This window comes from Tripterygium wilfordii, chromosome 3 (genome assembly GCF_013401445.1).
Source record: "Tripterygium wilfordii isolate XIE 37 chromosome 3, ASM1340144v1, whole genome shotgun sequence".
Classification (NCBI taxonomy): domain Eukaryota; kingdom Viridiplantae; phylum Streptophyta; class Magnoliopsida; order Celastrales; family Celastraceae; genus Tripterygium; species Tripterygium wilfordii.
In genome coordinates, this window is record NC_052234.1 from 9,981,913 (window position 1) to 9,996,163 (window position 14,251).

General features: G+C 34.8%; 1 long non-coding RNA gene across 1 annotated transcript; it reads left to right on the plus strand.

Annotated features, from left to right (window-relative positions):
• Positions 1-5,435: 5,435 nt before the first annotated feature.
• Positions 5,436-6,280, plus strand: LOC119990820. The gene is made up of 3 exons (XR_005466089.1): positions 5,436-5,752; positions 5,837-5,884; positions 5,966-6,280. It is a non-coding gene; the product is annotated as an uncharacterized LOC119990820 (long non-coding RNA).
• Positions 6,281-14,251: the final 7,971 nt, after the last annotated feature.

The window sequence follows — 14,251 nt, forward strand, 5'->3', positions numbered from 1 at the left end:
AAAGAAAACAGAGGCTAGTCTTATCAACCAGCAGTGGCTAGTCTTATCAAGCAACGGGCAAAAAACAAACAAAACGATGCCGCATAGAGAAGGTGCAGCAAAGTAATTTGTCAATTGAGCCACGTGAGAAGCCAAACAAGTAAAACATGAAACACCGCCATTTCAAAGACATTAAAAGATTAATCTCCTAACACCCCCTTGCAAGCTGAAGCTGGTTGAGTTTCAACCAGGTTGAGCTTGGACGAAAAATTGTGTAGTTGATAGACCGCCATGGGTTTTGTGAGCATGTCTGCAGGTTGTTCAGTGGTGCGTATGTGTTGAAGCTGAATGACCTTCTTCTCAACTTTCTCTCGGACAAAATAGCAGTCGATCTCTATGTGTTTTGTCCTTTCGTGAAAAACTGGATTATTGGCTATATGTATCGCTGCTCTGCTATCACAGTAGAGTTTCATTGGTTTGCTCATGAAACTCCTGAAATCTTTTAATAAAGCACTGACCCATACTAGTTCACTGGTAACAGATGCCATAGATCTATACTCCGCTTCAGCCGATGATCTAGAAATTGTCTGTTGTTTCTTTGATCTCCAAGCTACCAAGGCATTTCCCAGCATGACAACATATCCTGTAATAGACCTCCTGGAATTGGGACAAGAGGCCCAATCTGAATCACAATAAGCCTGAATATCTGCATTGTTGTCACATGGGAAATAAAGTCCTTTGCTAGGAGAAGACTTTAAATATCGAAGAACCCTTTGAGCAGCCTTGAGGTGTTGATCAGAAGGAGACCTCATAAACTGACTTAGAGTATTGACTGTGTAAGAGATGTCTGGTCTGGTGATGGTCAGGTACATCAATTTCCCAACAAGTCTCCTGTACACCATAGGATCTTGAAGAGCATCCCCTTGATCAGCAAGCAGCTTTGAGTTTGTATCCATAGGGGAATCAATAGCTTTGCAATCCCTGAAGTTAGTTTCAACAAGCAAATCCACAACATATTTGTTTTGACATACAGTCATGCCATTTTTAGTTCTATTAATTTCCAGACCTAGGAAGTACTTTAACTCACCCAAATCTTTTATCTTGAAACAAGATGCAATGTATTTCTTGATTTCTTTTATCAATGACATGTCATTTCCACCAATAGCCATATCATCCACATAAAGTAACAATAACACAATAGAAGTATTCTTAGTGTAAACAAATAAAGAATAGTCACACCTTGATTGAATAAAACCAAATTTAAGCAATGCTTCTTTACATTTTGAATTCCATTGTCTTGATGCTTGCTTTAATCCATACAAAGATTTATTGAGTTTGCAAACATAATCAGATTTCTGCATTTCATATCCTGGTGGCATTTTCATGTAAACATCTTCATTCAAATCTCCATTCAAAAAAGCATTATGCACATCCATATGATGAACTATCCAATTATTCATTGAAGCCAAAGCAAAAAAAATCCTAACTGTCACCATTTTAATGACAGGTGCAAATGTTTCTTGGTAATCAAAACCAAGTTTTTGATTGAATCCTTGAGCTACAAGTCTAGCCTTGTATCTCTCTATTGAACCATCTTGATTGTACTTTATTTTGTAAATCCATTTAGACCCTATGGCTTTTCTTCCAACTGGAAGTTTCACCAGAGACCATGTATTATTCTCATTCAAGGCATTTAATTCATTTTGCATAGCTACGCACCAATGAGGTGATTGTGAAGCTTGAAGGTAGCTTTTAGGTTCAAGATGAGTGGTAGTGGCTGCCAAAAAATGACTATAAGATATTATGTTTTGACCGAAATTTCCAGAAACACTACATTCATAATTATCAAGATAAGCTGGAGGTTTTCTATTCCTTTTTAAATTTTGAATCTGATTCTGCTCATCTATGTCTATATCAGTGCTTATATCCACAATTGCCTCATCTTCAATCTGTGCATTCAATTTCTCAACTTCAGTATCCTTGAAAGGATATTTATCCTCATGAAACTCAACATCCCTTGATATGATAATTTCTTTAGTCTCTAAATCCATGAGTTTATATCCCTTTACATTTGTTGGGTATCCTAGAAAAACACAGGCCCTAGCTCTAGAATTAAACTTAGAACTCTGAGGTTTAAGTATCTTTGCATATCCTAAACACCCAAACACTCTAAGAACATCATAATCAGGTTCCTTATTGTATAAAATCTGATAGGGGCTTTTCTTGTCTAGTATTCTGGATGGCAATCTGTTTATTAAATAAACAGCAGTCATTATGCAATAACTCCAATAAATTTCTGGAAGCTTAGATTGTAATCTAAGAGCTCTACCAACATTAAGTATGTGTTGGTGTTTCCTTTCCACCACCCCATTTTGTTGTGGTGTATAAGGACAACTCTTTTGGTGTATTATTCCTTCTCTTCTATAAAATTCTGTCATATTGAATTCCACACCATTATCTGTTCTAACAATTTGAATGCTAGTTTTAAATTGATTCTTGACATAGCCATTGAAATATTCAATATTGTTCCTTACTTCAGCTTTACTTTTCATCAATATCACCCATGTTGTTCTACTAAAATCATCAACTATAGTCAAGAAATATTTATATCCATCAATAGAAATTACACCATTAGGTCCCCAAATGTCAAAATGCACTAATTCAAAGATTCTTGTGCTCTTGCTCTGGCTAGTACAAAAACTTTTTTTCTTCATCTTAGCTAGGGGGCATACATCACAATTTTGACAGTTTTTACACAAAATAGTTGAAGGCAACATTTCTGAAATTCTAGATGAAGGATGTCCTAGCCTATTGTGCCACAAAAAACTTGATTTGACAGAGTTGATACTAGCTAATGTTCTTCTACAAGGCTTCAACTCTTCAAGCAAGTAGTACAATCCTTCATGCATGATTCCCATCCCATTCTTCATTAATGTGATTGTATCCTGCAATTCACATGAATTATGGGAAAAGATCAGCTTATACTTCGGATTTGATACTATCTTGCTTGCAGAGATTAGATTGAAGTTAAATTTTTGAACACATAATACTTCTGTCAAGATTATACCATTGCCTAGTTTAATATCTCCTATGTAATCTATCTTGCATTTTTGACCATCAGGTAAAGTCACGTAGGCATTATTCAATTTTCTATAACTATGAAAATAATCAACAATGCACACAACATGACTAGATGCTCCTGTATCTATAATCCATGTTGACTTTAAATTAATTTTACCTCCCACGGTTGACACAGATGCTTGGTGGTTTGAGAGATCCGTTCCAGTCATGTTAGCCTTCAAGTATGCCAAAAGTTGTTGACATTGGTCACCAGACATTTGCAAGGAAGAAGATTGAGAATTTTTCGCATTGGAGTCCACATGATTCACATTGTGGTTCTTCCATTCACCTCCTTGTCTTTGCCTCTTTGCTGGATTCTCACTCTCAGAAGGATACCCCACCAACTTAAAACATTTGTCAATCGTGTGGTTAGTTTTCTTGCAATACTTACAGAACAATTTCTCCTTGTCTGCTTGGAATTTCTTGCCTCCCTTGAAGTCCTTTGATCCAACGAATGTGTTCTTGTTGCATACCTGCATTGCCATTGGCTCCTGCTTGTCCTTCTGGACAGAAATTTGTTTCTTGACTTGATTAACTGTTGATTTTCTCTCCAATTGTCCCACTTGAGCAAAGGCTTTGCTGACTTCAGGAAGTGGATCCATTAATAATATCTGATTAATGACATGTTCATATGAATCATCCAACCCCATCAAAAATTGGATTAGTTTATCCTTGTTCTGCTGCATCATCACTGTCTTCCCAACACTACAGGTACATTTGCCACATTTGCACGATGCCACCTCTTTATACTGGTAAAGTTCATCCCACAACGCCTTAATCCTCGCATAATACTCTGTGACTGTGGAAGTGCCCTGTTTAATGTTGGAAATCAAGCGAGCCAGCTCAAAATCCCTTGTAGGATTAGCCGATGAATACCTATTCTTGAGATCTGTCCACAATTCATAGGCAGTCCTTGCTGTTGAAACACTTATCATTATATCCTGCGATACACAATTTGTAATCCAGGTTCTTACCAGGCTATCACATTGTTCCCAGTCTTGAAACGTTGGATGATCGGTCTCTGGCATCTGAAGAGTACCGTCGATGAAACTCATCTTGTTTCTCGCTTTGAGAGCCGTCACCAAATGATTGCTCCACAAGTGAAAATTCCCTCCAGTCAACGTAAGTGAGATCAGATTTGAAGTGAAATCAGAGTGGGTAAGATAAAATGGGTTTCTAAAAGGGTTTGTTGTCTGACTCAAATGTTGAAAGGAAGGGTGGGCATTTTGTGAGTTTTCAATAAGAGATTCTTGAACAACAGGTAAGCTTGCAGAAGGATTTAGTTCTGCCATTTGATTTTGATTTCTTTTTCTCCAAGATCCTCTTGAGTAAACCTGAACCTCTGATACCATAAAATTGTTTTGAAATTAAGAGGCTTAAATTTTGCAAGACTTGAAAGAAGAGAGGGGAAGTTTCATTTATCAAAAACTTGCTTACAAAATAAGTCGTTGAAGCTATATAAGCTACTGACAGAACAAACGGTCACAAGGACCAGTAGAAAAGAAAAGAAAACAGAGGCTAGTCTTATCAACCAGCAGTGGCTAGTCTTATCAAGCAACGGGCAAAAAACAAACAAAACGATGCCGCATAGAGAAGGTGCAGCAAAGTAATTTGTCAATTGAGCCACGTGAGAAGCCAAACAAGTAAAACATGAAACACCGCCATTTCAAAGACATTAAAAGATTAATCTCCTAACAGTTGCTCCATCTGGTACACCATCCACTAGTGTCCTGAAGTCGAAATCTGCATGCATACATACATACATACATACATACATATATATATAATAATAATGCTAGTCGATTGGGGACTAAAGCAATATGCACAAGATTATACTTACAAATTAAATATAAACAACACGTCTCTCAAATAATAACACGCAATACATGCACGCAAGCATGGGCGGTATACATGCATGGACGGGTCGGTCATTGGTAACCCAGGAAGATCTGCGATCGCTCGGAAGCGTTATGCGTGACGCAAATGGATCTTTCTTTGCCTTTTCTCATGTCCAGCTATCCTTTCTAGCTCTATTTACCACTAAAATGAATTTTAGTAAATACGTACATATTGTTAGAATCCCACGTAGGTAGATATTGTAGAGAGGATAATATCTATACTTATATATAAAGCAGAGGCTCTGTACAAGTCTTCTATTATTTTGACAATTGGATTGCTAAGATCTTCAGTTTCTGCTTACGTGGACTCTCCATTCTTTTTTATTCCTTTTTCCATCACTCTCGATTTTTCTCCAAAAAAAAAATGACCTGAGACAACAAAAAAAAATAAAAATTAACGTAACAGCTCATATAATTGCTTCTCTTGAATTGCTCGCCGTTTACAATTCTTCCCCTTATGTTTTGCTCCGTCGGTTCTTCTCCTTCTGTGCAGCTCTATTCCATTCCACGGGGCATGTTGTTATTTTTTTAGCGATTAGGGTTAGATTTTGATGGGTTTGTTTTAGGATCTATGGCTCATTTCAATCTCTTCCTCCCATATTTCTCTGCAAATGCGGATTTTAGGGCGTCGTTCGTGATTCTTTGTTGCTGGCGTTTTCAGCTCCTAAGGATTATTGGCGTAGATCTTGGTTGGCTTTGGTGTGGGCCGACAAATTTGTCTCGGCTGCAAATTAGCCTGCATTGTTGTTAGCAAGGTATTCTTTCTATTCTTCTTAACTATTAACGTTAATTATTCTGTCCCAAAATTAGACCATCTAATTATATCGACTCCTGCTCAGACAGGTCTTTTTGAACTGATTGGGCTAGCCGGAGATACTAATATTCAGGTATTTTTTGTTGTCTACTTTTTGGATAATTATATGGGTTTATCTATTGAAACCAAATTGACGTGATTCTCTAATGAACAGGGTGAAGAGCATAATAAATAGGATGTATTTCCAAATGAAGTTTTGCGTTAAGGCTTTGATCAGCAGTGGATGCACAATATGTTATTTTTTTGGCTTTTGGGTTCATTATGAGTTAGTGACTTAAAGGAAGTGGGATACAGTTTAATTTGAAGTTTTGAAATCAATTGCTGCTGTTAGACAAATGACAAATTTTTGTGTCCAGATATTCCCCATTTTCATTTAGTTAAATGCACCTATAGGCTGTCATTTCTTTTGGTCTATTGGATTCGATTTTTTAAAATGAATTTTTTTTTGGCAATCAAACTGACCATTACAGGGTATTGCACTTAGCACACTTCATTTCTGTACCTTGATAAAACTGAGTGTCATATTCATTTTGACATTTTCTAGGTAGACATTGAATATTGCACATGAAGGCTTGCAAATTTTGAATTTATTTTGCTTTGTTTCCAAGTGGCTCAGACTTTTGACCTACTTGAAAATGTTCTTAAGTTGAGCTTATGAATATACTCATTTGGCCTGCAAGCTACAGATTCTGTGACAATGCGAAGATTTTGTGATTGATTGCTTTGATTGATGCTGCCAATAAAAAAAACTCTACTTTTCATAATGCTGCTGAATTGTGCCCTTCTATGCTCTTTCATTGAAATCTTGAGCTATCCACTTAATGAAATATCAGAGGTAGCTATTATGTTTCATTGGTTAACTTAATGCATTCCTCCATTTATGGCTTTACTTCAGCCCTTGCTATTCAAGTTTCTGTGTAGCAGTTCAGGAATTTTCGATGAGTTATGTGCAAAGCCATATTTAGTATGCTGAAAAAGTTGTGGCTTTTATGCCCTTTCATGGTTATTGTTGACAGTATTCCCTTAAAAAATAGTTTATACATGGTATGTTTACTTAGTATCAAATGGTTGTTCAGCATGTCTATTCGATAATATTGTTAACTCTACCTGTAGCTTGATGTTTGGTTGGATATGTCTCTCAATCACTTTGTGTCGTCTTCCTTTTCGATCCTATCAAGGTGATTGGAATCGCCAGTTGTTCTATTCTGATTATTGATTTTAATTTTTAAGTTCATCCATTCTTGACTATTTCACCACTGTTTATCTCTAATAATTAAGGGCATTCACTGTTTGTGGGAAACTGAAACCCAAGGAAGCTGCATGCTCCTTTCTCCTCCTTAGCATCTAAGTACTATTCATCTGTACTGTCTCAGGTCATCAAAAACTAATTTGCTTGCAGTGACCTGTAAAAGTGCTTCTGTGCATGAACTTCACGAGTAAGGAGCCAATGGAAGACAACTTCAAAGTTGGTATCCTATTTATTTTCTTCTTTTGTTTTTTGGTTAGCATCTTCTTGGTTTGACTTTCTGCCAAACACTTCCGACAATAATCTCTCTCAACACTTTTTTTTTGGGTTCTTTTGGACACAAAAGGGAAAAGAAGGAAATAGAGTCTGAGAGTATTAGACCATTAGGTTTCATTCACAAGATAAGATTTTGATTTTGAGTTTTTGGTTTACATTTTTTTAATCATTATTGGGCATGAAAACTAATATTTTCATTTTGAATTTTTTTATCATTGTTGCAAATACCATCAGTGTTGAGTAATTGTTTGTGGGTTTTGATTGCATCGGTATGAATGTTGAATTCCCATATGACTGGTGAATTGTATTCACTTTTCTTCAGATTTCTTGCGGCAGTTTCCTTCATCTTGATTGGATTGAGTTTGGCATTGTTGGTGGATTTACTGCCTTTATTTTGAAGTGTTTGGGAAACAGAGACTTTTTTTTAAAAAAATTAATTATAATGTTATAGGAATTTATACATAATATTTGAGAATAAATGTCTTTTGGTTTCCATGTTGATGTGATTGAACAGGGTTTATGGGGTCCTTTGTACCAGGTGAAGGGTTCTTGGAGATTGTGGGGATATGGCACCTAAGGTCTTGAGATGAAATTATGGGCTCGAGTTTGATATGTGGCACTAAAGCCATTCTTTATATCTTGCTGTGTGGGGTTCCTCCATTTTGGGTAGGTAGTTGTGTTCCTCATTTTTGTGAAAACACTTTGTTGAGCATGGCTGAATCTTGATTGGATTGAGTTTAGCATTGATGGTGGATTTACTGCCTTTATTTTGAAGTGTTTGGGAAACAGAGATTTTTTTAAAAAAAATTTAATTATAATGTTATAGGAATTTATACATAATATTTGAGGATAAATGTCTTTTGGTTTCCATGTTGATGTGATTGAACAGGGTTTATGGGGTCCTTTGTACCAGGTGAAGGGTTCTTGGAGATTGTGGGGATATGACACCTAAGGTCCTGAGACGAAATTATGGGCTCGAGGTTGATATGTGGCACTAAAGCCATTCTTTATATCTTGCTGTGTGGGGTTCCTCCATTTTGGGCAGGTAGCTTTGTTCCTCATTTTTGTGAAAACACTTTGTTGAGCATGGCTGAATATGAAAATGGAAAATCTACATTTTCTGATAAAGTTATGCTTTTAATGAGGGGTAGGGAAGAGTTAATCTCACCCCTTACTTGGATAGAGGGTAGAGTGATTGGGAGTTAATGAGAGGTAAGATATTTGAGTTAATGGGATGATATAAGAAATGTTAAACAAAAATTTTCTCTCACCTCACAAACCCCCCAAATTGAGGGGATACAAAATGTTGAGTTAGATTTAAGTGAGGGGGAACTTTCCCCCTCCTTCACCCCACTTTAACTCTCCCTCTTACAGGTGAAGTTATCCCTCACTCCTTAACCCTCCTCACTCAACTCTCCAAAACATCAATCCAAGCAACCCCTAGGAGGTAACCATTTCCTCACATTTTTCACATGTAACTTTCTTTCTTTTTTATTCTTTTTCTTTCATGATTGCAAGCATGCTCAATGCTATCAAGTAGAATAATCCATGGACTTTCTTTCTTTGAGATGTGGAGTGTTGTACTGTTACCTCTTTCAATTCTGAATTTGCTACTTTTGGGACTCCTAAATTTTAAAGAGAGTCAGTCATGTGCTCTGCTTGAGTCTCACTATAGCTAAATTTATAGTGCAAGTAAAAATTGGTTTTGGTTCGAATACTCATTTTGTTTGGCCGTCCTGACTACAAAGTCGCAATGTTTATGAATGTTCTGAGAATAGAGAGCTGTATTAGTAGCGGTCATCAATATTCATGGAATGCCTGATTGAAAACCTGATTGCCTCCTCTGCCATTTGGTGTTGGTGATTGCCAACAATGTTGGGCATCCCTTGCAAGGCATGCAAGGCTATGTTGTATAGCCACAGCTCGAATTCATAGTTTTGCCTGCCCTTCTAATGACCGGCATATCTATGATTCCTTTTTCCCAGATGAAGCAGCAGGCATCAGTCCGTAGAACCTATAAAAAAGAGATGGTTGTGGTGGAAAGAGTGCCACCAATAGAAGATGGTGAGAAGAGAAGCAATTAACTTGGGGTTGGAGAATGAATCCGAGTTCAACAAAGTCTTAAGTTCCTCGCGGGGGCATAATGGAGAGATGAGATTATTACTTCATTCACAAATCACAAGTGGTAGAATTGGAGTCGTTGGCCCTGCCTGCCATCAATAACATTTAATCTTATTGTTGGCTTAAGGGGGTTAAACCCACTCTCCCCAAAGCATTGCAATTGAGCTAACTTTGCATCAATATGATTTTAATCTATAAAATATTAATGACTTAACAGATTTCACAATAAAACATTAAAATCTAAAAAAAGAATATCTCAAAGACAATTTACATAAATGTATTTGAAGACAAATATGAATATGAGTCTTTATTCTCTACGAGGAAGAAAAAGTAAAGAAAACAATAAAAGAATGTATAAGAGTATTAATAGAAATGATGAAAAAATAGATTGCAAGAACATCCTAATTCATTTATCATTTACTATGCCTTGGATAGATGAGGAAGTCGACTTTGGATGATTGAGACTGGACGAGGAAGTTGACTTTATGATTGAGGAAATATGGAGATAAAATTAAAATATATAAAGTGTAATAGAGAGGTAGAGTTGTATAAATTATGAAAAAATGTTTCTTTGACTAACATAAATGTATTAAAAATTCTAAGTAACATGTTTAAAAAATTAGTTTATTATTAAAAACCATAAGTATTTTAATAAAAAATTTCATATCAATTTTGATGAGCAATGAAAATTCTTTCTAATTATGAAATTAATAGATTGTAAATAAATTTAAATTAATATGATGTCTTTTAATATAAATAATTATTAAAAATCAAATCGACGTTCTCAAAAATTGCTTCTTCCATGTCACAGCGTGTAAAAAATAATATTACATTTAAAAATCTAACAAATAAAACTAAAAAAAAATCCGCGCATCGCGCGGGGTCCCGACTAGTTCTTTATAAGGACAAACTCACCCTTAACACAATAACAAGACATTTTTCAAATCCAAGTGAGTTGGGTTTTGACCCACGTGGTTTGGCCATTAGTAGTTCGGCTAACGAGGAACAAAATCATGCGGGTCGATGTATTTTTGGAAACTGAACAACCCAAAACAAACAATATTATTGGTGTGTATAGGGACGTGGATTTACAACATGATATCGGAGCAATGCGATCCAGTTGGACATAGTCTCTATTCCACTTATCACAAATGCGGGAGAGTGTTAGAATCTCACATCGGTAGTAGATGTAGGGAGCATAATATGTTTTATAAGGACAAACTCACCCCTAACACAATAACAATGCATTTTCCTAGCCCAACATATCTATTCATTCCGATAAACAAGGAGCTCTTGTCCCACCCCTTAGGATTTCTGACATGTTGAAAATTAATTCTGCCATATGCTAAAAATAACTAATAATTATAATCTACTCATTCTGCTCGTGCAAATTGGAAATATTAATAACTGAAAACGTAAAATGGCTAAAGAAAATTGAAAGAAGAAGAAGAAAAACAGAAGACTGAGACTTTACCAGTGATGAGATTCAGATCAGGGCCGACAATTGCCTCATCGCTACCTGGAGTGAGGAGATTCGTCGTCAGAGGGTCGTCGTGGCTATGATCTCTCACATCGTCAATCAAAGTTCCATGTCCACTGAAGTGGAAAAAAAGGACGTCTCCAGACTCAGCCCGACTAACCAGATTTTCAAGCTCCGCATAGATGGTTGCGGCCGTAAGCATGTTCCCGGCAGAGGCGGAGGAGGAAGAGGACGACCCTGCTGCTGCTGGATCGTCAGTGAGGACCTTAATGTCGGTTTCATGGAACCCAAATCGTTCGATTAACACCTCTTTGATGCTTAGGACGTCATTGACGCACCCAAACAATTCAAAGGCGGCATCTTCTGCCAAACCAGGGTAATTGGACAGAGGGTAATTGCACCCAACTAGAAGTGCATACTTCTTTGGTTCCGACTGCGCCATTTTACCACTAAATTAACACAAAATAAAAGTCACAAGATGGCCTATTGTTTGCTTGTCTTGAACCTCGTCTGCTACTCTAGGTATGTATTTATAGAGCTTCTTGTATACTTCTCTCCGTTTGTTAAGAGTTATTTGTTGTGAAAATAAACTAGTTTATAAATTGTGAAAAATAAACTAGTTGTGAAATAAACTAATAGGTTTTTGGTGAAACTTATCGGCGACGCTAGCTTATAAACATTGAATTTTTTTTAAGTTTAGTTTTAAAAAATAGAATAAAAACAGCACAAAAAAATGAGAACGGTACTATAAATCATTGCACTTTCTTATTTTACGATTTCTTAAAATATTTCTATAATTTTTTTTATAAATATCTTGTAATTTAAAAATTTATAATATTGTCTTTAAAAAAATATCGAAGAAAAAAAAAGAAAAACAAATAAAATATCTAAAATAAATTAGCTTATAAGATGTGAAAATAAATTAGCTAATAAACTGTGAATTGTCAAGTGTTTGACAAAACTTCTAGCTGATGCAGTTTATAAACTGCAAAGATAAATATAAATAAAATATTATTCATTTATTATAAGTATAAGTATTATTTATTGTAAAATTTAATTAAAGTACAAATTATAAAATATTTTGACATAAATAAAACTGAAATCATTATTAAAAAGTTTACAATATTTTATTATTTTTTGTAAGTTTTATTTATATTATTATAAATATCTATTATTATACTATTAATTTTGAGTTCAAAGTTGAAGCTTGTGCTCCACTAGCAATACCGCAACGTTTAAGCTAGCGATACCACTAGTTTAATGGTGGTGTGGTGTTTGGCACAGTGGTGCTACAAAGCCGTATCGTTAACGGTATTGTTGTAGGCATCGCTGTGTTGAATAGATCATTGAGATGTTTGCTAAAGTGTCTGCCCATAATTTATAAGTTTTATTATAAATATCTTGTAATTTATATGTTTAAACAAATAAATTATAATAATTTCATAAAAAAGATCGAAGAAATGAAAAAAAAAAAAAAAAACAAAACAAAAGATATAAACTATTTTTGGCGTGTCTGATAGAGCGTCTGCTTACGGCTTATAAAGTTGGAACCATAATCTAGTTAATTTATTCAAAAAATTAACCATTGGACAGCTCTTCTTGGACGGCTCACAAGTTGCAATATTAAATGCGATTATTTTATTTGAGTGGAAAAGTCAAAAGCCAATGGCAATACATCACACTGAATAAGAAATAAAAAAAATATATAAAATTATAAATAAAGTATAATATCATTCTTAACTTTAAAAATATGAAAATATTATAATTTGTAAATTAAATTCTAAAATGATAAATTTAATCTATAGGGTTTCCATTATGTATACATTCTTTGCAATAGATGTCGGTGCTTTTTGTCCACTGAACCACTATAATTATTTTGCATGTTATTATATTTTGTGATTGTACAGCTTCCACCTTCCTTCCGCAACTCGAATCTTTGTCAAAGTGAGGCTTTCGTAATTCGAATCTTCGAGTTATCAGCAGTTGAAATAGTTTGTTTTTGTTTAATTTGTTCTTTCTTTATTTTTATTTATGTAAAAAGAGAAGAAAATATATCAATCATTAGATAAATAAAGGTAAAAAAAAGAGAGAAAAATATTGATACCCCACTCAAAAATAAAATTAATTACAAAAAATGTCTAATTTTTATAAATTAATTTAATTCACAAGAAAGTTTTATTTAATCTAAAGATAATAATATGAAGGCTTAATGTTAACCGACAAAAGTAAGAGGGCGTAAAATTCATTTGAGATGTAGTCGGATGACTTAAAATTCACCTGAAAATGTAGTTGGAGAGCTTATAGGTGCGTTATGCCTTTCTAAATTAATTATCACAAGTTGAAGTTAATTTATAAATAATGTAACTGTCAATGAACTTTTTTTTATTGAAAATGTGACATAATGGCAGGTGGACTTGTAATAGTTCTGACAATTACTCCTAATAAAAAAAAAAGCACATAGACTTTGGAAGTGTGAGAACATCAAAATATCCCACAAGCACCAACTACGTAGTTTATAATATTAAGCATAATTTTAAATAATTGAGGCGTTTTTTAAAATACGAAATCATGCAGATCTTTAACCCATAACGAATAATATTTCAAATTAAATTGGATTTGACAAAATTATAACAGTCCAATCTCCTTAAATTCGAAACGTATGTCTTTCCACCCCAATTCGGATACTAATTTAGTAGCCACCTCAAAGCCAAAGCTGCCACGATCATTGTGTTTTATAGGCGTGAGTGCGCTGTAACCAAAATTGTATTATTCCGACCTCACCACAACCGCATCTACTCGGAGACTGAATTTGTCTTCTTAATCTGCTTACTATGTGTAGCTGTTAATCTACAAACAAGAATTTTATAAGACCACAGAGAGACATTTAGCAAGTTGTTGGAACAGTTATCGGGCGGGGGTGATGGATGATCACCGTGTGAAGGGAACCAAAAGCAGCATATATAGTTTTATAATAATAATAATAATAATAATAATTAAGATTAACATGTATAAGAGTGTACTAGATGTTAATTAATTAATTAATTATTAGATCCAGGAAAGTTGGGACAGAAACAAATAAACGAGAGACTGGCAATACTAGTGCTGATCCAGTGTAGTGTGTAGTGTGTACATAATTAGTGGTAATTAAAATTAAAATTTTAAATTTTATGTTTGATAACAACATATTTGTAAACAATAATGATATTGATCTCAACAACTAATATCACAATTATTCTAACTGTTAGTTATATGCACATTATTTAGGACACATGGAGCCCAAAAATTGACTTTGATCATGAGCATCAAACTCAATTGCT